General features: G+C 47.4%; 1 protein-coding gene across 3 annotated transcripts in view; it reads right to left on the bottom strand.

Annotated features, from left to right (window-relative positions):
* The window catches only part of LOC144121744 (sulfotransferase 1B1-like), an 86,106-nt gene that overhangs the window by 7,235 nt on the left and 53,210 nt on the right, over positions 1-25,661 (bottom strand). Inside the window, exon 1 of one of the 3 annotated variants that reach the window (XM_077655116.1) lies at positions 3,586-3,832. The exons of 1 other annotated variant lie outside the window; for it this stretch is intronic. The gene's annotated coding sequence lies outside the window, so the exon portion shown is untranslated. Of the gene's footprint in view, positions 1-3,574; positions 3,833-25,661 lie in introns of those variants that run through there. One more of the 3 variants, XM_077655115.1, reaches the window with a different exon arrangement.

The following is a 25,661-nucleotide window of genomic DNA, read 5'->3' as shown; positions in this document are numbered from 1 at the left end:
ACATTAGGTGATGCAGAAAATCAAAGAAGACCTCGCAGCTCGTCTCCATGAGCGCACGACACTCAGGACAGCTCGTGCAAGCAGGTGGCCTCTAACCAATAGCGGGCTCATTATCGCCGCAATGAAGTCTAAGGACTTTGAAGGTTTGACGAGATCAAATCTGGGCGATATGGAGCAGCCCCCTCTACATTCATGCTGCCCGTAACGGTGCATTTGAATAGCATTTTGACGTTTGCAAGGTAAGCAACGACCTGAGCACAAAAGTGTCAACGCTCCTGAGAACTCACTCTGTATGTTTTTTTATTGCCGTTACTCTTCGCCATTTACTTAGCATACGAGAAAACATCGACTAATCGAGCCGAATGCTTACTTTCGGTATATCTTCACAATCTCTATGCACACTAAAAGTCTCTTCGTAGACTAGGCGGGGTAATTAAAAGCTCTGCTGTTGAGTAGTGCGGCCAATGTCGTAGTTTAGAACCCTACAAGTACAGGTGCATTTTCGCGATGGAGGGAAGCAAAACGATCTGGGTGGTTCCTTTGACAAAAAAGGATTGACGTCAAGAAATGAGAGCATGTTTTCTTTGAAGCGGGGAGACTGTTGTCTTATTCCTTGGACGAAAATCTAGAAATAAGCAAAGAAGGTCTGTTTATGGTCGAACGAATATCGATCGAGATACGTAGATGGTAAACGTTGTAAACGCTGGTGACGCAGAAGAACTGACAGAAGAGACATATTTAAAAATGAGTACGCAACCTAGGAGGCCAAGTGACAACAGCTGCTCGAAATGGCGCGATATACCCTCGAAGCATATTGCCATCAGAGAAGAACAAATCTGAATGAAAGGCAAAAATTTTAAACGCGTTTTCTTTTGTTTTTGGCCCTGCGCGATCCTTAATAAACATTACACACATGCGTTTCGGTGCAGTCTTCGCACATTGAAAACACTGATGCGGGAACCTACTAGCAGAAACGAGAACCTCACTTATATCACAATGCCTGCAGTGTCCAGTTCTACTCTGAATGAACCCCCTTAAGGCAGATTTTGCTTTCAGGTGTGGTCCTCCCTGGACGTATAGTGCAGAAAAAATTTGCCACGCAGATTTCTGGCCAATATTATAGCTGTGGCATTGAAAATGACCAAAACAGTACTGTTTTTAAACATAAATGAGCACGGGTTAATTATTTAAATGGATATTTCTTAAACCACCACACATAGCGGAAAATTGAGAAACCTCCCGTGGCACGGCATGTGACGTTAACCTTATCTGTCTCAGGTCAACCTCACCCGTAGTAGCCTATCATCACCAGCACCGACCACATGAAACAGAACACGTTTGACGTGTTTTTACTTTTGTCATAGAGCCCATTTCGTTCTGCACGCTTCAAGATTCTCTGCCGGCATCTTGTGGTTGTATACTTTTGTTGACTATTTGCCCGGTTCTGTTATATTTAATCGGAAATATTCGTCGCCGTGAGCGATGGCGAACGTAAAACGCAATTGTTTTTTGAGAAATCGTACCGGTAGCGCCATCTGGCGAATCACATAGGAACAAGCGCGTAGGGATTCCTGAACTCCGCTCGCACTGCAAAGCCAGCCTGCCTACGACGCTGCTTAGCGTTGGCTTGACGGCATGCAAGCCAGCTCGTAGGCAGGCACGCGCTGAGCGCTGCCCGGCAGCTGGTCTCAGAACATCGAAAATACAGTCAGCCGCTCAAAAATAACCGCAGTGGTTACTTTATCCTAGCGCAATCATATCCTACGAGTGGAAATCTTGTGCTTTATGGACATTTCAAGATTTTTATTTAGTATCCCTTGAAATATTTGCGTCTATGGCCAGCATACCAAAATGTGTCCTCGCTAAAACGAGAAAAAAGTATCTCTGCCTGCCTTGAAGCCTAAATAGCTGTTTCCATAATATTTGCAAAACTAATGTCATATTTAAGCGCGGAGAACAAGTAATACAGCTGTTCGAAGGCTAATTAACTGCGACACGAATGCCGCACACATGAGATATCATATAACAGCTCGAGTGTCAAAAAATGGTTGTTATTCTGAGGAGCATGGTACTGCTATAATTCACAGCTTCTGTTTTCCGGTCGCTAAAGGGACCATATAATGATATTTACTTGGGTTCGGAAAACCGTACGAACGGTCGGTTCTCCATCACTCGTCACCACCCCATAGAAAAATTTAAGCTAGCTCAAACCCCGAAGATATCGACATGTTAAAAATGATGCTGCCCCTCGGCCCGCTCAACCAATATGTATGAAAGCCCCAGACAAAAATTAAAGAAAACCGGTACGGTCTCTACCCCTTCGAGCCTCATCTAGCACCATCCCAACCACAGCTAATAGGCAGTTCTAGCGCAAATGAGAAGGCTGAAACTGATTGCCCTTTTTTTGACGTCGTCGAGGCACTAGAGGCTACGAACGCACGGTGAGGTGCCGGCCTAATCGGTTACAAACTACAGCGACTAACAATTCAAAACTACATATCTTTAAATTACGTTTACAGATTACATTCCCAAATGAAAATAACCAATATGATTACAAGCATATTCGCTCAGTGAGCTTTTAAATTTTACTCGAGTACTCACAAGGAGCCCCTCTACGGATCTGTGCAGTAGCTAGAATAAGACCACTTAAATATTTTAAGGGTTTCTGTGATGTTCTACCCATTCTGTGTTGCCTTCTTTACAAAACATCAGTGATAACCACAACTCAATAGACAGCTTGAACTCGCTCGTGTGTGTCGTTTCTTCATGTATCTGTGTTTCATCGCGCTGTTTCTTCGTTTAAATGCATTACCAACTAGCCCTGAGCCTTGGTCTTCTTTTAAACTAGAGGATTAAAAAATATATCTAAATATAATATTTTAGTCATTCATTCATCAAACGGAAACAAAGTGAACCACTGTTAAGATCAGCCGCCATGGCGGCTCAGCGGTTATAGCACTTGGCTGCTGACCCGAAAGACGCGGGTTCGAGCTCGGTCGTGGCGGCCGCATTTTCATAGAGGCGAAATTCTAGAGATCCGTCTACTGTTCGATGTCAGTGCACTTTAATGTACTCATGGTGGTTAAAATTTCCGGAGCCCTTCACTACAGCGTCCGTCATAGTGAGTCGCCTTGGACGTTAAACCCCCATAAACCATAAGGTCTCAGATTCAATGCGCGAAATATGAATAGGCATGGTAATCAAATGTTTCTTTTCAGTTGTAATAACGAGCAATTCAACTCCGAGTGGTTTCCAAAGATCTTTTAAATGTCAAATCAATTGATGTTATCTCACCGGAAAGGCAGAGGAATTCCCACTCATAGATATTACAATAAATTGGAAGTTAAGTTGGCCGTTTGATAGTTGTGTACAGTTAAGAAGGTAAAAAGTATTTAGTTATATCTGACGAAGCGCAATGACAACCCCCCCCCCCCCCCAACCTAGCTGATCTCTCAGATCTAATACTGCACTAAGCGCGCTGGCACATTCTGTAAATTAGCCAGATGGTGTAAATACCTAGAGGAATCTGAAGTACTGTGTAAAACCTTTAGTTGTATCGTCAAGCTTAACTCACCGTTAACTTACAGACAACGGTTCCTGGGCCCTCTCGTCGCTTGTCTTGACACGTGTGGTTCGGCTCAGCGCAACGCTTCAATAAAAGGTATGCGCCAAGGAGAGACGCGTTTATAGACCGTCGTGGCGTTCAAGCACACTCCACGTCACGTTGACGAAAGCGACCTCTAGAATCTGTTGCTTCTCTTGGCATGTGGCGCTCGCCTTGTGCTAGGTTTCCTAACGAGCAGTCAGCGCACGAGTGAGGAACGTTCTTCAGTCGGCGCCCAGTGCGAAGCAATCTGTAAAGCTCTCTCTCCGCTGCGCTCTTCTTCTCTCGCTCAGTCTCTCGCTTTTCTCCCTCGCTCAGAGGGGCCTGCCCATTCAGCTTACGCCCTCGACGTAAGCTGAATACGGCCTCGGATACGACCTCGGAAAAAACGAAAAATATATCCCAAAACAGGTTCCGTAGAACGTATCGTAACCCGCCATGATAAGCTTCCGGCCACCTCGGATGGCGCGAATTTAAGGTGTTTGTTGGTTGATTGAATCACTGTGCCATGAACTCACTGGGATGGTCAGAGCAACGCAAGTGTGGCAGTGGTTTATCGCTCAAGGCTCGGAATCGCAGCAGACACACAGTCTATTGTTAGCATGCGTGGCACAAGTACTGCGCTTGTACTGTACACTATCATCGAGCTATCACATGAGCCTAATGAAATATAAAGCGGGTGGTAGTTCAGCGCCTGTCTTATTTGTACCTGGAGACAGCAGCTTGGCGTTTGCGTAAGCGCTTGCAAGTTAAGTATACGGGTTAGCAAATGTAATGTAACGCGGATGATGATGCTGGAAGTATTAATAAAACAAGGCAAAAAATGAAAAAGACCGCTCTTGGCTCGAAAGAAAAGCCTGCCGCCATTGCTGCAGGGGCAGTCAGAGACCTTAGCGCAGAAGGAAAACGTCGCATGAGCAGCTAGCAGAGCCTGAAACGCTGCATTCATCAACACCGACGCAAAATCTACCCGACGAATCTCGTCAGCCTCACGGACGTTGTTGTTCAGCCACCGTGAACTATGACTGCCGACAGCTAGCCAGAATACTTCATCTGCTAGGATAATGATCGAGAGAAGGAAAACCCGACTACTTGTATTTGTCAGCATTAATATTTTGAAGTTTCTAGCCGAGAGCGGCACTTCGTTTATGGGCTAGAACTTCAATCTCGCAACTTAGGGATTCCTGCAGCTATACCTCATTCTTGAAACACTTTGCGAGGGCGTTGCATCAGTTTCTTACGCCTTCAAGAGAAGGAAAACTCAAGAGGCCTACGAAGGGTTGTTGGGCGCACTTTGTGACCAGTGCGAGCTTGTTGGATTGGTGTTGCACCCGGATTTCATTATGTGCGAGTTGGAAAAGGCAACCATTATTGCTGTAAAGGCAGTATTTAGACAAAGCTCTACGACAAAGGCCGGCATCTTTCATATCCGCCAAAGCGCCTGAAGAAAAATTGAGGAGCTCGGTTTGGTGAACCTTTACAGGCAAGACGAGGAATTTCCTTCTTTCATGAGAATGCTGAACGTTCTTACTTTCCTGCCGCTTGATGGCGTAGAAGATGCAATGACAATATTAAAAGGCCTAATGGCAGAAGCTGCCTAAGAAATAGTAAATACTTCAATACTGCGTACGTTTCGGTGCCTATACAGGCGGATAACCAGAGCTAGCAATATCGTAACCTTGAGGCAAACGTGCCCCACTTATCTTCCTGCAATGTGCACTGTCGACACGGCAACTCTTGACGCAAGCTTGGAATCACGGCGAAGCTTGGAATAGGAGGCTGCCAGGAATTCCCGGGCCACCGCCGCCCAACCCTATGGAACTCAGATTGGCGCCGTGCGGTCAGAAGAAGGCACTGCGATAATGAACATATCCCATTGTAAAGTCGCTGCGCCCACAAAGAAGAGAAACAATTCCGTGCTCTTGGCCATGCGACCGCGTATTCAGAACTTGGGTGCAAACTGCAGTGCCCAGACGACCAGAATTGAAAATTTCTTGCGTGCTGTAGGGCGAACGATACGGTTTTAACATCATTCTCTTAATATCTTTTTTACTTCAGTTTATTCACATTAGTTCATCTTTCATCCGTGTTTTTGTTTTGTATTGCACGGTCATTTTCTTTATCTTGAGATTTTTATTTTGGCTCTAGCACTTCTTTGACTTAGACACTCATATACTCTTACTCTTGTGACACTTTACTGATTTCAGCTCGCATCATCTTTTACCATTTTAGTTTTCATGTCTTGTTGTTTCGTGTTTTTATTTGCTTCCCGCTGCATTTCTTCACTGTGTTACCAAGGTTTAGACTGCATTTCTTATTCGTAAGCTGAAACACTGGAAGCTCTACAGCGAATACACCCGTAGGCATAGAAGCCACTAAAGAACTGATATATTCGGGGCGTCCATAAAGAAATCATGGCGGCGAAAGGAATTGGCCTAGAGCAGGTGTGTCTCTTGAAGTTATTAAAGTTATTTGCCTTGCATAACTTGAACTGCGTGATCGTGGTGCGATATTCATGCTTACATATATTCTCCTATTGATGGAAGAGTCCAATGAAGAGGGCAATTTTTTGTCAAGAATTCATTCTTTAGGTAATTTTTCACTTGGGAACATAATTTCCTCGAGGGCGCTTTTTCAGGGAGCCATTAATCCGGGGACGTTTTTTTCCTGGGCTGTATCTTCCGGGGACGTTTTCTCCTACACGCTTCCTTCGCATATGCCTAACGATATTCAGCTGCTTGCACTTTGCAGCACAGCATGTTTTCTTTAATTTTTTTGTATTTTGCACTTTTCCTGTGCATATGAAAACCTCACTTCGTCCTAGTTCAGTTATTTGCTTTAAGCTAGTAAATTTAGGCAAATACAGAGCAATCGACAACTGTAATTAAAAAGCAATTCTACCACAGTTTCACACATTTCCACCACAGCTGACCGGTGTCATGCATACTTGGCACATCGTTTTTACGTCATCCATTCAAATATGCATTTTAAACTAGTAAATTTAGGCAAATACAGAGCAATCGACAACTGTAAATAAAAAGCAATTCTACCACAGTTTCACACATTTCAACCCCAGCTGACCGGTGTCATGCATACTTGGCACATCGTTTTTACGTCATCCCTTCAAATATGCATGAGTCTTGCCGCAAAGTTTAACGTCTATATTTCCTCATATATGAGCACTTTCCGCTCAATGTGAGCAATCTGTGTGAAGGAAATGAGCGCGCTGATGTTTAACCTACAGTTAGCGTCTCACAGTTCCGTTTACCATTTTCTGAGATGTGGCGGAGACAAAAGGAATTCATTGGCTGGATAACCTTTTATTTTCTGTCACGAGGCCTTCTAACTGGATTGAGGCCTTCTATTTATTCTTTTATTACTCCGACTAGTTACACAAAGCAGTGGGAATGGTAATTTTTGCTAATTGTGACATGCCGATTCCTGAAAAGTTAGCTGGGCTAATTTTTTTATTGACTTTGAAAGTGGGCAGATTGGCTAGCATTATGTAGATGTAATCATATATGCTTTGATTTCTTACTAATATGCATAATGAAACTTTAGGCTAAACTGACACAGAAAACTTTAGAAAATTCTACTCAATTTTTGCTGTTCTTAAGAATACATTCATTTGCCATTTGGGACTATCTAAATGCTTGTTTTAGCAAAAAACGGTGTAATATTGTGAAAATTTTGCGAAATGGTTCACTTTTATCCTGCCAGTCTTATCAAACCAGTCGCGTGAATGACAAAGTGACTTCTTCCTCAACAACTGAATTGAATGGTGCTATGGTCATGTGTGAAACGTCGGCATTCGAAAGGAAGCGTTGGCCTAAAACAACTTATGGATGCGTCGTGCGGCTGCGATGCTTTCGTTCTACTTTTTGATGTTTTCTTTCTCATAAAATCTCATTTTAAGGTGAATGCAGCATCTTAGTTATTGAAATGTGCGATCATTATTAATTGGACAAACATATCTTTTCAATATGATTTTAATGTAAAGTTGCACCGTAGACACCTGACCAAGATCGTATTGTCATTGAGTGCATTGATTGCAGAAAAAAGTGCACAGACTATCGATGATCCGATAGGAAGATAATGCGGTTGCATGGGTTCGTGCCACTGCATATGTCGCCAGAAAGTCGACGCTGTTCTTCCTACTTTTCAGCGCCAATCCAATCTAGCCAGGCGCTTATCGAAAGAAACTAGGTGGGGGATCGGATCCGACAGCTAAGCAGCCGTGCTGTGAAAGAGACAATTCAATTGGCCTGCATAAGTGGAGTGGCAGTTGAGACATGAGCAGTGGGATAGATAGTGATAGGGAGAAAGACGTGGAACGGAATGGCGTGTGTGTAGAGTGCATCCATTTGGACGTGCCGAAGACGGCCAGCCTCCAGCTGGAGAGTGTGGAAGAAGGAGAGGGGGTATACTTCTTTGATGGTGCAGGGCAGGGAGAGTCAAACTTCTTCCTCCAAAACCTAGGGCCAGGGGATCAACGGTATACGGTGAAGAGTATCGGGGTAGAGTTGGTTAGCCAATACGTGAATGACTAGGAAAGCTAAAGGAGGAAAACAGCGGACGGCTGTGGTGCAGAGATCGCTCGTTCGACCACCTGTTGAAGAGAAGCTGGTGAAGTGCACATCTGTATCTGGCGGAGAGTGGGCATAACGTCGGAGCGTTGGAGAAGTAGATCCTGTACTTAGGAAAAGAGGGAAGTGGGCAAAAGAGTGGAGAACATGTACAATGGCGAAGGTCATGAAGGACAAAGCATCCGGTGAGTCCAGTAACGGGCCGCTGGTGTGGGTTTCAGGTGCGCGGAGATGACACGGCACAGAACGTAGCCACAGTATCCTCGCAGAGCTCCAAAAGAGGTATGCCTGTAGGCCACTCTCTGTGCAGCGAAGAATACGGAATGATCCGGTGCAGCCGCGTGTCCATGACCAGCATCGATGACGGGGGACATATTGAACAGGAAGGAGAGGAAGCGAAGGTTTTGAGCTGGGGAGCGGTTGGGAAAGGTATTGGGGGAGACGGGAATGGGAGTGATGCCCGGCTAAGCCAGTTACCACTGGACCTGGTGAGTTAGAGAACGCCGGGCGAGCTTCAGTCTCTTGCCGCGTCCGGAGACAGGCTCTGCTCAGCGTTGGCTTAAACTCCGGTCCAGTCAGTCGTGGAATTCAAGTTTTGACCTCCAAAGAGAGCAGAAATGTGCCACTGTACGTTCCTTCCGCAAATTTCTCGCGCCTCCGACGTCGTGGTCGGGATCCTGCCTTTGCCGCGCCAAGTCACTCGCGCTCCGTGACCCTAGGATTAACAGTACAACACAGCCCGTCCGCCCACGCCACCCGGCGGCCTCGCCTCCCATGAACTCTTCTCCCGTGAACTCTTCTCCCGCAGTCGTGTGCGCACTCGTGTACACGGGTCTCCGCGCCACCAGCCGTGGCGGTCTAAGGTAAGCGCGCAATGTAGCTGCTCTGTTGTAGCTTTGAGCGGTCCTCCTCGACTCCCATGCTGCGCTTCTGACGCCAATCCCGGACCGTTCGCGCGCAATTGCTAAGCACGTGTTGGACCTCGTGGTATCATCTTCCAGACGTCCTTCCCGCGCGCAATAGAGGGCACGGGATCTATACTCGCCGCCTGAAACGGCTTTGCCCAGTGTGTCCCGCAGTGCTAGTGCTGTCTCGTGTAGCTGCCCCGCGGTCTCTCGATGTCTCCCACGCAGCAGCTTCCTGAGGATAGCCACACCTGCCTGCAGTCATCACAGCGCCCCTGCTCGGCTACATGGCTGGTCGGCGGCCAGCAGCTTGCCGCTTGCGAGCCCCCGGATGCGTGTATGACACTTCCAGCATGCGTCGGCTCGATTTCCCTTCATGGATTTGGTGCCGCGTACCAGCTGCCTAGTGTTCCCGAAACTTCATGCGTCACCTTCTACAAACCCTACTATGCCAGCCTATACCTACCGATCTTCACTGTATGCGGTCTGCCTGGTGCCAGATAAGCTCTAGACCACTAGCTTTCCCGTTCCCCCTTCTCTTCCCTCATCCCTTACCCAAGGACGCCAAGAATGATGCCACGCATCGGGCAACATAATCCGCTTCCTGTACGCTCCACCCCCTCCCCCTTCCCGAAAAACAAATATTCGAACGCCACCACCATCTATAGTCGGATGCAACTCAAGAACGAAGCTTCAGATACCATCCAAGGGAAGTCCTCCGACCAATGGCGTTGACCGCTTCTCATGACGCAGGGTTATCTCCTTAAGCCCGCTAGTGAGATGTCACAGTGGGTTTAGATTGAAGGGGATAACGAGAGCTTAATGGGATTAACCGCGAGGTCGTGGAAGTCGGTTGGCGCCTTTGGGTGCATGTGCTTCTTGGTTCTAGAGTTGCATCCGACTACAGGGCACGCAACTCTAAAAAGCCCTCGCTTGGTTTGACAGGGCTAGGGCACTTCGTCTTTTTTAAAAGCTAAAAACCTTAAACCGGGGCACCCCTTATACTATACTCCACTCTCAAAGCATCATCATACCTTTGATAAGATCAAAGCATCTGTAGTTTTTAACCATGCGGAATTTCACCTCGGAGGAAGGCCCTAATTACTCACGACTCTGCAAATCGCTCACTTGAAAGATTTTCTTCGTTCTTCTGAAAAAAAGAACGGCATAAAGAAAGTTTCGAGTTCTTCAGGTACTCTTCACGGTTTAAAGGCAACCACCAATTCCCGAGCAAGGTTCAACTAAGTATCCTAAGAAGAACTTGGTTGACTCTTAAGCTCTGCCTTAAGGGGAAACGTGATAGCGCTCTCTCGTGGTCGCGCACGCGCTGATTTTGATGGCACATCAGCATTCAGGGAAAGCACTGACTCAGAGGATACGCTTGATTTCTGCCGGGCCAGCGCCGTGCAAGGCGAACGGAGGTTTCAGTAGATGATGCAGGCTTGAGCTACGACTGGACGCCAAGCACGGAAGAACTTTACTGCAAAAGGAATGTTGCTCGCTTAAATAATAATAATAATAATTGGTTTTAGGGGGAAAGGAAATGGCGCAGTATCTGTCTCATATATCGTTGGACACCTGAACCGCGCCGTAAGGGAAGGGTAAAGGAGGGAATGAAAGAAGGAAGGAAGAGAGAGGTGCCGTAGTGGAGGGCTCCGGAACAATTTCGACCACCTGGGGATCTTTAACGTGCACTGACATCGCACAGCACACGGGCGCCTTAGCGTTTTTCCTCCATAAAAACGCAGCCGCCGCGGTCGGGTTCGAACCCGGCAATTCCGAATCAGTAGCCGAGCGCCCTAACCACTGAGCCACCGCGGCGGGGCAAAATCGGACGTCTGTAATTTACATGCTCATAATAACTCAAGTGTGTCTCAGTATTGACCTCGAGATTATGTTTGTAAGAAACCCGTGTATTCACTAGACGCACCTTTATTCATGTTAAAACGTCGAGCCTTGTCGGGGTGTGGTGCCCTGGCGTTTTGTGGCATAAGCATGCTTAGATTTTTTGCGGCGCTATTTCCATGCAATAAAGAAAGAAAAGATCCTTCGTGGCGGAGTGGAAGCGTCCTAGTCTCGATCGCCTAAGACCCATGTTCGGTTTCCGGCTTGGACGCTTGTTTTTTCTTGCGTCTGTTGCGCGGCGCATGTGCAGTAGACGGCTGTGCCATTCATACGAAATCAGTTTTACATGGCGTAGTCAAGCTATCGCTTCGACACACGGATTGAGTATTGCGAAGGCATTTGCATTGGAGCTCTGTTTTGCGCAAGCCTTCTAGCCATCCGCAGCCCTTGCGGATTGCACGCGCATTTTTCGTCTATCAAGAGTACTGATGCCCAGGATCCGTGAACAAAAATTTTCAATATTGGAATATTGTAAGCGCAATATAGAAATATTGAAGGCGATGTTTCATTCGGTCAATGCGTAGCAAAATCAGTTTTTCAATTTATGCATCGCTCGCATCTAACAGTTATAATTGCCATAGAAAACCAATCGGGAGCCGCTTTTAGGGCAGCAAAAACACGGGTAGAAAAGAAATGCAAGCTTGCTTACGGGTGATCTGCGGATATATTGATTGTTAGAGAGTGAAATTATACAATATATGTAAAAATTGCGTCCTTAAACTCTTTCCCGTTGAAACATATATAGGTTCAGAACTGTTGGGTATGACTAGCTACTGGTGGCGTTCCTTATAAGCTTCTTGCTTCTTGCACCGCAGTGGCTGCCTGTCTGCATGGGGACTTGCTCTCAATTATGGCTTGTCGCTTGTGTTTTACTCCCTTCTTGAAGTTTGCATGGGCTGCAAATTCCTGTTCTGTGTATACATAGGCTGTTTGATGCTAAAAAATATAGGATAGATTAACACACGATATTTACAGTCGTCATAAATGTGCTGGAGGGTAGAGTTCATGTTTAGGCTAGAGTTACTGTTAATGTGTTTTATTTTGCTCGTTTCATCTTTGAACCAGCATGTCCACAGCGTACTATCATCACATATTGTACTAACGTTTCTTTACGGCATTCGTTAGGGGGTTATGGATTTTCACTACCTGGTGCACTGCGCATCGCCTTGACTAGATCGGTTGGCAAGTAGCTAGATATTTACCGACGCTCTGTAAACAAAATTTTTTGCTCGTTGGAATTAGCGCAATGGCTATGCCTATGATTTTTTTTGTTCCAGAGATGTTTTGCGACGACGTGTTCATGGCTTAGGAATGTTGCAGGAGTAAGAACCCGATGCTTTTCATATGTAACATTTTGTTCTTGTATCCGGCTTCTACTGCCCTCGTGTGCTGGACCTATATACTGGCTAAACGCGTGAGCATGGGAAAAGGAGGAGCAATAAAGCAATGAAATTCTGTATGGCAAGCGTTCCGTCATAGTATTTGGTGAGGCACTTGCAACTCCATTAGTAGAAACATATTCTCTTCCACGGTGCATTCAAATCAGTTGCGAAAAACCGGTTGGTTAATATACTTCTTACACTCCGGAAGAGCATATTTCAGATTTACATGTAGCCAGATTATGAAAACAAGCGTTCACATTAGAATAAAAAGCCAATTTTTATTTTGTTTTTGATATCTGACCAAATCATCATCAGGCCACTTTTAGAAGAAAGAATTTATTAATCTGAAAATCTGAATCGCGTTCGACTTTGAAGAGTGATTGTTGGTTACGTAAAAATTAGCTTTGCTCTTTCGTTTTGCTTCAGTTTGTTAGTTTGTAACACTCTGAAGGCCCGCCATGAATCTGTTTTACCCACCAAAAACAAACAGTTATTGCAGCAAGGATAATGGGTGGGACACATCGAAGAAAATTTATATTTTATTGTGTTCTGTTGAGATGCTCCGCATCTGCAGCCTTCAATGACCATAGAATGCAATTCGCTTGGTCTCAGTTCTTATGTCCTTCCAAAGGTTCATGAACGATGAATATTTCTCAAGCTCACGAGTCCTGCTCTCCATTCGTCGCAAAGTTCCAGTGTGAAGAACTGTTTCCAGTCTCCACCTTTGGCGTTTCTTACAACTGCATGTCGGTATTTGTCCCCCTCGTAACGTTCTTTGCAGGTTGCCATCTGTCTGGAAAGCATATCTTGCCATTGGGGATCTGCAGTTTCAGAAAACTCGGTGATCACCACGCTTCGCATGTATTCGCGGCTCGAGCGATACAGCAATTGTTCTAGCAGCTTTTTATCCTGTTCAAAGGCCTTGCCAAATCGTTCTCGAAAGAAGTGCGCCAGGTTTAATATTACGTTGCTAGTGTGCTCCTTTAGTTCCTCGTAAGTGATAAAACATATTAGGTTGGTCTCGCAGTGCGCATGCAGAGGCTAGATGTTCCAAGTAATCACCGTAACCAAAATGTACGTTCACGAATGCATGCACAAACCCTTCGAACGTGCCGTCCTGGAACTCATAGAAGCTGAGATTGCTAGCCATCTTGTTGAAGGAGACGTGACACATCCCAGGGATTCCGGGCAACGTAGACGTACGTCCTTTTTCTGGTCAACATGATTTTAGTTAAAGGCAAGTGTGTGGAAAAGATTTTCAGTGGCAGAGTGGATTTCAACCCATTAATATCTGTGTTCTCTAGAAAGCGCCACACTTTCGTAAGTTCGTCGTGTGTCGTGATGGTTTCACCCTCCCGGAGGGTAAGCCGAATAATGAAATGCATCCAGTGGCTACCACTCTTGGGAAATGTAGAGTGCAAGACGTCGCCCTCTCCCGCTCTAAATTTTTCTCCTAATGTTTTCTTTCAGGATGTTGGGTGTTATGATAATGGACATTGGTACTCGGTCGATAATCCTGTACTTGGGCGTCCGACGGTGCATTATGTTCGGTTGTCTCTGAAAATAGAATAACAATTCCCTAGTAATTTGTTCGAATATTTTAGGGGAGCCTCCTAAGGAGGATTAGATCTATAATAATGAAGTAATTACTTAAACGCATCCACGCAAGCGCAGCCAAAAAGCGCAAAGCAAATCTATACAGCTTTCTCACAAGCTTCGCATTTAAGGAAAAATTCCTCCTTGTTCTTGTTTCGAACCTGCGACCACCAGTTTACCGCAGCATCCGCTTTATACCAAATGCCAAGCCCTATTCAGATAGCCGACCCGGCTAGCTCAGCTGCTAGAGCTGTTGAGCGGTGACCCCGAGTGTCCTCGTTTCCTTCTGCGCTACAGTCTTGCTAACAATATGCGCCAAGAAGATCAAAAAACCACGCTGTTGGGGAGTTACTCCTTTATTACACGAGTAAGTTGTCCTGAAGCATTTGTGGGCTCTGAGTTTTTCATATTCAAGATCTCAACAGCGGAAACACGCACTTAGATCTGGAGCAAAAAGACAATGTGCTAACTGCGGTGTCCTACGACTCGTATTTTAGAGATAATGAGTTGGCAAGAACATTTTCTGCCGGCACTTACCCTTTGATGGCAAGTTATCTTTTTCTAGAAAATGTTTTGTGCACTGGAAGACAGTGCGCCCTAACAAAAGCTTTTCTACACCTCTGGCGGCGATAGAATTACGAAGTTATTTTCCCTGCTGCTGTCGATTTCGCACAGTGAGACAAGATTGGGGCGGATAAGGGACATATAGTTACTGACGTACTTTCGCCCTAAATTCAGGCGAGCGTTCACAATGCTAAGATATTAACCTGAAATGCTGCCGGACTAGTGCCCTGCAACTGAACTTAAGGCTCAAAACATTCGTTCCTCCAAAGCGAAAAGTTTCGAAATGGGCCTCGGTAGGGAGAAAAATTAAGAAAGATCCGCATTTTGCGAAGGCATGCCTTTAAGCAATGCATAGCTCAACCGAAGTGCGTCAGCCTTTAATGGATAAAAATAAGTCTTTAGCATTATATCATGGAAGTTTAAGTGGGCTCATTTCTTGTGAGCTTGCGGTAAAATTGTTTCAGCAAGCCACACGTGCGGCTGATGGGTATCTGTTATGTAGACATTTTAAAGAGCGGTTTTCGCCTTTGCGGCTAAGGTTTGTTCTGCTCAGTCACAAGTCGTTCTTCAGAAGCAGTGGCAATAGAGCAGTAGTAAGTAGAACCACGCTATTTGGCCGCTCCCCGTCTAGCGTGCAAAGGAAAGCATGTCTTAAGGACAAAGATCAGCTGATGCTGCAGCTAGGCAGAGCCGGGTACTCCGCAAAATACCTTCTAAGGAGAGTACTGATATGCTGTAGATTGTTACGCAATGGGCCAAAAGGTTGTATGCTTCAGGGAAGTTGCAGCATGCAAAGGACGTTCATTGTATGCTTTAGAAAGAAATCCTGCACAGATATGAATAGGATATTGAGTGGAATTTGAGTGGAGCTGAATGGATGAATTAGACAAAGAAGGGCGGGGTGTTGGAACGGACTGCCTGTTCTTGCTTATCTTGAATATATTGAATTGCCTCCATCCTGGAATGCAAATATGGCCTGCGAACTGTAGCTACCTGGTTTAAAAAAGCATGGGCATGCTTGCTTATTAATAAGCTCGTTGCCTCCAATCTGGCAAGGCCAGGAACACGTTGTATCTAGCGAGAGGCGAGGAAGATATAAGCTAGTGCACTTGCTTGTTGGTCGCGATTATGGATAGCATGTAGCGGAGATAAAGGGTTCGAATAGCAAGCTAGGTGTGTTCTAAAATGCGCATGTGCTAAGGGTAGGTTATACTGACTCAAGATCCTTGTTGGTAGTTACTGTGACTAAGACCTCCAATGTGAGAGTTGAGGGGGCCGAAATGTGCGGTCGGAGGATGACCGTCTGGTTTTGGGAACGCTAAGAGGCAGCAGTCAAGACAGCTGCCACGCCAATCTCGATGTGCGCTGCAGCTGTGTTTATGGTCGCGGGGTGTTCGAGTGGTTCCTTAAAGTGTTCTTGAAATTGGGCTGGTTGGAACGTGGCCATATGCCACGCATGCGCTGCTTGGATTGACGAAGAGATGGGGCTGGCTGGAAAACGATCACATGCAAGACGTATGCTGCTTACAGTGGTGAAGAGATTGGGCTAATTGCGCCATGATGATATGCAAGGCATGATTGAGGATGTGAGATTGAGGAAGTCAATTTAAGCAACTCACTTTGTGCATATCAGCGGTGGATGATAGTGCGGTATTGATGCCGGACTGTAGTTAGGTGTCTACTCATATTTCTCGATACGGGTGCGAAATTAGGTTGGAGAAAGGAAGCTGCGTACGATAGCAGGAAGATCGACCGGAAAAATGCCAGCTTGCTAGCGGAGCCCGCGACTCCTCGGTAACGCCAAAAGGCGAGAACTCTTTCCGTTACAGAGCTGCCGGAGCGCTCCTAGAAGTGAAAGAAAAAGCCCTGCTGCGTATAGGCGGGATTCCGAGGTATGCACTAGGTGAAGTGCAGCCTCGTATAACGTATTTAATGCCGACATGATCTCAGTGTTCTGCCTCCGAGTTCGCTCCCCATACGGGAATAAAGCTTCCCTTCATTGTGCCTCTTCGATAGCAAACATCATTAATAATTTGTAAAAATTCCAAACTCGCCTTTAGGTACAAAAATTCAAAAATGTCTAGACAACAAAACTATAGAGCTAGGATTTGCTGAAACTGAAACAAACTCAACCTCTTTAAAACCTAATGCACGCAGCATGAATAAGCATGTTAAAGAAATGTTTCTCTAACACATCATAGCTTATGGAAATGAGCTGCAAGTGTCTTCTGCATTTCATTTAAAATGTAACAAAAATTGAAGTCATCTCACCCGTTGCTGACGAAGGTTTTGAACCTAAATTTTGTTTCCCTTTAGTCGAATGTGTAGCACTTAAAATGGCAAATATCAATAAGCTAAATATGATTTCTACAGTCCAATAGCAGAGCTAATCACTCTGATAAATTACTCAATTGCTAGTACTGGTACATTCACGATCTCAGCTAGAAAATGCAGTTATTTTACTTGTCTGGAAATATTTGCAAACGCTTTGTTGATCAGCTAGGCTGAACTCATCGTTAACACACAGGCAATGATGCCTATGCCTTTTCGTGCCTTGTCTTGACACGTGGCGTTAGGTTTTCGAACGGCAGTACAAAGGACTGCGCGCGGGTGACATGTGCGTTTATAGACAAACGTAGCGCGTGGGTGCGCAATATCTGCGTTACATCAGCGAAAGCAACCACCTGTAGTTAGTTGCTTTTATCGACACATGGCGTACGGCTTGCGAAAGGCTTTGACAAATGTCTACGCGTGGGAGTTAGCAACGTATTCACCTACCCGCAGGAGGTAGCGGCGTTTTTCGGTCGGCGCCAGATGCAGAGAGACCTCTCTCCACTCTCCTGTTTCTTTCTCTCTCGCTTCTCTCCATCGTTAAACACGGACCACTCATTTATCTGAGGCTGCTGGCATTCCTGGCTTTAGAAATCGTTTAGCACTATTGTTTCGCCCTTTTCTAGTAGTACTGGCGGAAGTCGAGTTTCCGAATCCTTCGCCCAGTTACCTTCAGTGAGCCGACGTGAAATTGAGGACGACAACGGCGCATATCAATATATTGTGCGTACTGCTTTGTTTGTTTCAAAAACTAATTTCTACTTTTTATTTCTGAAGGTAGTCCGATTATTCCCTTTTTTAGCCTGATTCGTTAAACCTTTAGCCTTACCTTATTTGATAAGGCAGGGTTTTACAGCGATAGCTATTAAGCGCGCGTAGTTGGGCCTCGCGTCGTAGTAGCAGTAGTAGTATAGCACGAGAAGCATTCTTAGTAGTCTTCCATAGGCATGTAGTAGCCGTCGGCTTAACCGGTGGGTGCGGTGCCATGGTAGCCACACAGCCGGTGCTTACCGTTCAAGAAGGAAGGTATGACGTGAGCGGAGAAATTCATAACCGGTGGGTTGTTACCACACGAGCAATCCGGAGGTAGGTTGCTGTGGAAACCGGGGGACCTGGCGAGAGCGGAAGAAGAAGCAAACGGTCAGTTGCTGCCACGGAAATCCCACAGACGGTAGTTACCCTAGAAGAACCAGGAGAGTTACTAAAGATATCGGCTTATGGCGACTGAGTAGAAAGCCGTAAACCGACCCTAAGGTGTGTGTAGTGAACAGAGGCAGTTATCAAAAGAACATGAGAAGGTCTAACAAGAGGGTGGCTGCAACATCAACCATCCGGAGGGCGGTTACTTAAGGAGGAGGAGGGTGTGGAGAGAGCGGAGATATCCTCCAGCGGAGGATGATTGCTGTGCAAGGAGGTGAGTACGTGAAGAGCGTGAAAAGGGGCAACAAGTACTTGGATGCCACGGGAACCAACCAGAGGGTAGTTGCCTTAGAGTGAAGAGAGTACGGCGCGAAGAGGAGTGTATGGCGAAATTGTACGAACGCTTACCACGGTAACCATCCGGAACATGGTTACCATAAAAGTTCAAGGGAGGGTGTGTCGATAGAGGACGAATGTGTTGCCGTCGACCTGCGGCAGCTGCTTCGAAACGCGCCCCCTGAGGAGAGGATTACCGGCGGCGCTGCGCTTCCAGATCTGCCGGCTGGAGAGAAGAACTTAAAAACAACGGCTATGTGACGCAAACTAAAAAGAACGCACTATAAATCTACAGATGTGAGGTCGCTCTTATGCACTCTATCACAGCTTATCATAAAGTATAAATACCCTAGCAGTTGTCGCTGAATCTGGCGTTAGCCGGTGGTAACCGTCGTGTCACTTATAATTATTTTCCTATCATTTTAGTTTTTCTCTTAACTGGTAATAAGGAGTTCATATAAAGGCGGTCAGCAATAGCACTGGTAATGGGAGATGCAAAAGTGAGCTTGAACTTAGGGCCACTACGGGAGGAACATTTTCAAAACTCGCTATTATTTTGTAGACAAAATTAAATACCTTTCTATTGGCCACTCCTCGCATTAATCATTGTGTGTTTGTCTGTTTGTCTGTCTGTCTCTAGTTCGTTTTGTGACAGGCAGCCAATTATTCATAGCATGCTGCTCAGGTAGGCAAACCTGGCTCGCCACCCAGGTCTAACATGCGCCAAAACCTGGCTTAGAATGGCAATGGAGCATCTCTTGACCCCTCCAACACTGCGCCAGAAGTAGTAGGAAGACTCCCACGAATCTACGGATCTATAAATGGAAGGAATGACAAATTCTGTATATATGAGCATTTACCCATTGTCGCTATACGAAAACTGCGAACCTTGAGCACTAGTTCTGAACACTGGAACCGAAGGAGAAACCGAACTGTTAGCGCATCAAATTCAAGTTCAGGCTAGCTATACATACCGACCATCATTTTTTTTGCGTAAATCGACAATGTATTGTACAACATAAAAGAACAAGAGTCATGATAGCATAACCACAAATTTAAGTTATACTTTTTTCTTTTCGAAATTATAGTGAAGGTGTAATCATTTCCAAATGATTGCACGAGCGGCACAATAAATGGAAATATGTAGTTTCGATATTAGCGGGTTTCTGATCCGATTGGGCGATGCCTACTCCGGGAACATAAAAGTCCTCCACCTCAGCAGCCGATGTTTGCAGGACAAGAGCTTTTTAATTTCGCCTTTCTTTGATGACTGGATGTGCCATTTATTTCGTTGCTTCCCCCTATCAACGTCCTGTTTACATTGGCGACTGTATAAATTTGTGCCGAACTCTTTGGCTACTTTAGCTGTCTTATTCATATTGATGATGACATTGCTATTTTTGTCGCTTAATTCATACATTTGATTTTCGTTTGAGGCTAGTTTCCTCTTCACCGCTTTTAGGCTACCCTCATTCTACTGAGCATGTTCGATTTTCTCGATAAGAAAGCTCCTTAGGCGGTCTACCATGACCTTATTGAATAGGTTCGATAGCTCTTCTGGTTCTATTTTTTTGTGGGGCTTGAAAGTTTCATGCTTTGGTGTTTCATGATCGAATATTTCGTCTCATGGCAAGGCTCCCCGGTAGCCTGTCTAACTATCTTACCGCCAACTTCTCCTGCACACTCCGTAACGATAGCTGTGAGATTATCGTTGACCACTTCAACCTTAAGGTTGCCGTCCTGGGTTAAAGATCGATATCTGCTCTGAAGCGAGGATCTTAATTCCTTCAGTTTCCCTCTTACTACTACACCCAAGAAGCATTTTGGTTTTTATCTAGTTGGTTCATAGCTGTATATGATTAAGGACGGTGCGAAAAGAACAAGAACGAGAGAGGCGCAAGAAGAGTTTCTTGAAGGGTGTTTTTAGGTTTTAATGTTTTGAAGGGTTATCTGCGTAGTTTGTTGTTCCTAGATGTTTTTTAACGGCCAAAAAGAATACTGCAGGAACCAATACATTTAGTACTTTGATGCTGACAGGATTTCTCGAAGGTCCTAAGCTTTCATGTCCGCCAATTTTTCTGTGTTTGTGGGTGGTCATTCCTTTAATATCAAACAATGTGTTAAAGCAGGATTTTTGAGTTCGCGCTCTGTATGCCTTAGCCAAGCGTGCATATTTTCTGTGAGAATCAATTTCTATCCTGTTGGTTTTGCGCTCAGATAACCATGGGACTTAGTCCAAAAAATTTGCTTTTATCAGGTGTGTAGTTCTGAATGTACAGCCTTTGTCCGTAAAGTTTGTAGACTGACTTATTTTCTTCTCTAGAAATGATTCACCTAAACAAATGGTCGTACGTATGTATAGTGCTATCTTTTCGGGCAAAATTGAGTTAGTTATGTTATTTACTGTTTCAGCAGCTAGATGGCACTACATGTAGAAAAAACGTTGTCACTAGTCGTCTGCGCATTCTACGGTGAGTCAATGTGGAGAGATGGACATTCACCTCGAACAGCGTGTAAACATAAATTTCTGTTTTAAGCTTGCCAAGACAAGCCACACAGACATATGAGCTCCTTCGTGACACTTACGGCAACCAGACATTCTCGCGGGCGCGAATTTTGAGTGGCCCAAGCGGTTCGTTGCCGGGAGAACGTCGGTGGAAGACGACAAAAGGCAGGGCTGCCCTTCAACCTCACAGAATGAAAACAACGTGGCTCGGAGCAGGCAAATCGTACAGCAGGACCAAACCAGTACAGTCCACATGCTATCATATGCTCTTCACATTAGAAGGACAACACGCCACCAAGAACTGCGTGAAAACTTGAGCGAACAAAAGCTGAAAGCCAGACTTGCGCCTCACTTTCTCCCAGACGACCAGAAGGACACGCGGGCTTATCAGTGAGCGCTGATTTGCTCTCCGAGGCAGGGAAGGATACTGCATTCGTCGACAGCACCATTGCTGAAGACGAAACATGGTGTTTTCAATACGATCCTCAAACAAAGAGGCAGACCGCCAAATGAGGTTCACAAGCTCTCCGGCGTCGAGACAGGTGCGGCGAAAGAAAACCAAAACAAAGAAGATTCTGATAGTTTTTTTTCGATTCCGCAAGTGTCATACACTCTAAATTCGTCCCACGAGGGAAGACGGTGAATTAGGAGATTTATATCCGCGCGATCCAACAGATGCGTGATGCACTGCGATGCCATCGCGCTTAATTATGGTTCTGAACAATGGAGCATTCTCCACAATAACCCAAGGCAGCACTCTGCTTTCAGCATGACAAAAATTTCTCGCCAAGCACAGCATTACTGTGCTTCCTAATTGGCTATACTCGCCAGACCTCTCCCCATGAGATTTATTCATGTTTCCTTGTGTAAAGAGAGCCCTAAAAGGTCGCTGAATGGAGAGCGTGGAGGCCATTCAAGACGTCACGACAAATGAGCTAACAGCCCTGCTAAAAGAAGCGCTTTCCAACTGTTTACAATACCTAAAGCAGCACTGGGAACTGTCTGTAGACTGCAAGAGAGACCTTTTAAAGGGTTCTGCACAAATGATTTCGATGTTAAACGCAATTTTTTATCGAACTCAGTCTCTGAACTTTACGGACAAGGGTTGTATCTTCCGATCTGTTAGGAATAGCGCCTGCTGGCTGAATTTAGTCTATTTTTTGACAATTTCTTACTCTCGTGTGATAGGCGGCTGCGATACGGCTCGGGTGCTTCATAAAATGTAAGGGTTTGGGCTAATAAACCTCAGTTGCAAGTTGACGCCAGTCCTGATTTGTTCTTGTGCCTCTCTCGCGCCGTCCTGACATCACATACCGCTACTCCCATGATGGGGTCCCGTTGTCACTACTTGCTTTCATTCCTTCTCCAAGTCCAGGCTAATTTGAGACTTTAGCATCTCCGAGGACCGCCACATTGAGCCACAGGTCAATCCCCTTACGGCGCTGTTCAGTTGTTCACAAATATATGTTAGACACTGACTGCGCAATTTACTTTCTTCAAAAGCAACCTTAAAAACCAATCTTCAATTTTCTTTAAAAGTGAAGCAAATACGCGTAACTGGTTCGTAATGAACGAGTGTGAACTACGTGAACAAGACGGGACGTAAGGCACGCAAAAGGACAGACAAAGCGCTTTCTCTGTCCATTTGTGTGCCTTACGCATTAACTGGCCCCCTGGGACGGTGGACTACTAAGTCGAACTTTAAGCTGCGTGGCGGTAGTGCCAGATGCGGGCTGCATGCGCTGGCATTCACAACGCTGTAGGAAAAACGCATCACTGATGCTATAGACCAACAGTGTTGGTGTTCATTGCCGTTAGCGTTGCCAACGCTGTAGACAACTATGATTTTGAGGAAAACGAGGTGCATAACTGGCTCCCTGAGGCAGTTGGCGCCTCAATCGCGCTTTGAGGTACGTGGTGGCGGGGAGAGAGAGATGTGGGCTGAATGCATTAGCGCTGACAACGTTGGGGCAGACACGCTCCGCAGCAGCAATAAGCCGCAGCGTTCATCGGATGACCAAACTCTCGCGATCAACCACACCGGCCCCTCAAGCACCGCGAGAATTGATGCGCGGTCAACGTTGTTAAAAGCGCCTGAGACGTCCAGTAGTAGCAGCAGCGCAACATCGCCTGCCGCCCTGGCATGCTCCAGCGCTGTAACAACATCCGATATAAACTCAGCCGTGCACCGCATCCCACGGAAACCCGTCTGCCGCGCGTACGTCCAACAAGTCAGCCTTCACAGCCCGCTCGTTCAGACGCTGCAACGCCATATGCTCCATGAGCTTACCTGCCGCCGATGTTAATGCCACTGGCCGGTATCCGCTCAGCTCCGTAGGAGGGCACCCTGCCTTTCGTATGAGACAAATGACCGCGGTTCGCCAATCCTCCCGTAGCTCCCTGCGTTCCCACACCAAGTTGATCTGCTGCAGGAGGATCTGTCGTTGCTGCGCATTCAGGTTTCTCAGCTTCTGGTATGTCACCCCGTCCGGTCCGGGCGCCGAGTGGCGGCGTTAGCGCTGCAGCGCATTGTTCAGTTCCGCCGCGGTGAACGGCGCATCACATGGACCTTCCGAGGCGACGGGCGACGGACTGACGTCGCTTCTGGGGCTCTCAGGAGCAGCTATGTTAGCTGCGTTGGCGGGGCTGGGCGGTTGACGGTTTGCCTGTGGTTCTGTGATGCGCCGCATGGTGTCAAACAGCCACCACAAGCTCACATCTTCCTCCATCCTTTGGCATAGTGAAGCCCACTGCCAGCGGTATAGCTTGTTGGCGCGGCGGCGCACTGCCGCATCCAAGCGGTTGTAGACAGTCCAGTCGGCGGCTCTGTCAGTCCGTCGCGCTCGTCGCTCTGCGCGATCTCTCTTCTCGTGCAGATTGAGCAGCTTCATATCAGGTGTGGCCTGCCCTGCCTTTGCATCTGCTGATTGGGTGGCTGCGATAGCGCTTCGGACTAGACTTGAAAATAAATATGCGCCAGTGGCTGCCGCCTCGTCGACCGCCCTCCTGAACGCACTCCAGTTGTTAATGGAGTATGCATGTTTGGGGCGCGCCTCCAACGCAGTGGATTCGATTAGGATGGAGTAATGATCCGAGCCCCAGAGAGATCGTGATCGGCGCCATGTCGCCTCGATGCCTCTGGATTCGAAGTCAACATCGATGCAGGAGCCGGTTGTTTCGCGTCGTCGAAAGGTGGGCTCACCGGTGTTCAAGGGGGTGAGTCCCAGCTGCGTTGCTGCGTCGTGCTGGTCGTGGTCGTCTCCACGCGCGGAGTGGCGCGCGCTCCCCACGCATTAAGGTGGGCGTTAAAATCACCACAGATGATTTGGAGCAGGGCATAGCAAGAAGACACAGCACGAAAACACAGCGCGTTACACGCGACAGCTGGACGCTCATAAACACTGGCCACCGACGTGTCAACAGCACCGACGCGCACTGTCACCACCACGCACTCCTAGGCGTCAGATGTCGCCGCCGCCGAGCCGACGGGGGTGTGCTGGACGTCCTGCCGCACGTATATCGCGCACCTTGATTTCCCGGGGCAATTAGATGCGTCACAACTGGGCGATGCGGCACAGGTAGGTTCCTCGCACGTTGTGGCTGAGTGGTAGCTAATGTAGCCAGGTAGCCACATCTGGGGCTCCCCGTCATGTGAACGTACTTACGTCTGCTGCAGCGCGATAACTACCGGCGAATCCTGTGCGATGCGAACTCGCATTTCGGCGTACCGTGCCGCAAGTGAGCGCACGTTCCACTGCAGGATGGATAGTATGCGGCAGCGAGTCCGGCGGCTAGCCATCATGCTGGTTTATCTGTGCGGGTGCACCCGCTGCTTCTAAGCAAGCCCGGTGTCCATTGGTGCCCTCCGAGAAACGTCCGCTGAGGGCGCGCAACGCCAGCTTTAGGTGCGCGAGTTTCGCGTCTCGTGCGTCAGGGGGCTGGCCATGAGTAGCGGCCGCACGCTCAGGCCGTGTTGTACGGGATGCCGGGAAACCGGATCGCCGCTGCCGCTGCCGACGCTGCCGTTGCTTCGGTGGCTGCTGATGCTGAGGTTCTCCCCTGACAGTCTGCGCATAAGAAAGCGCGCCCGGCGTCTGCTGATGTTGCTGGGCTGGGGCCGCTGTTACAGCCTGGACGACAGCTCGGATAACCCGCCTGGACATCGGTGCCATGGATGTGGCCAATAAAATGGCCACATGACGCTCTCGCTGCCAGTGCGGGCACGCTGGGTCAATGGCTACGTGCCGCCCTCCGCAGTTAATGCAGCGGGGATTGCTCGCGCAGGTACTGGGATCGTGCGGCCCGCCACAACGCGTGCATCGGGAAGGAGCTCGACACACTTCAGTGGCATGCCCCAGGCTGGCGGACTTGGCACATTGGAGCGGCCTGAGACGGCAGGGGCGGACCGCGAGCTTGCGCTTGAATATGGTGATGAACGCCGATGGTGTCGGCGCCGCAAAACGAAGAACCAGTGTGCTGCCCGACACATACGCCGATACCATCGGCACCGCTGACTCCGCTGCCGCTAGCAGCTCCTCCGCCGTCCTGCGCCCGTCCACACCGAACACCAGGACGGAGCTTTGGTTCCGAGGAGGAGGCTCCTAGGCGCAGACCGGTAAGCCGCGGATGATGGCTGTGGCTAGCAGGGCCTGGAGAGCATGGCTGCTCCCAGCGTCCACTGCCACCAAATTCCGCCGCATGTTTACCCGGACGGCGAGGATGCCCGGACGGGATCCAATCTACTCGGCCAACTCCCAGCCCTGTTCCCTGATGAAGGCGGTGCCCCGGTTCGCCGGACGAAACAAC

Source organism: Amblyomma americanum, chromosome 2 (genome assembly GCF_052857255.1).
Source record: "Amblyomma americanum isolate KBUSLIRL-KWMA chromosome 2, ASM5285725v1, whole genome shotgun sequence".
NCBI classification, from domain to species: Eukaryota; Metazoa; Arthropoda; class Arachnida; order Ixodida; family Ixodidae; genus Amblyomma; species Amblyomma americanum.
The sequence above is the reverse complement of the archived record's forward strand: the minus strand, read 5'-3'. Positions and strand labels throughout refer to the sequence as shown.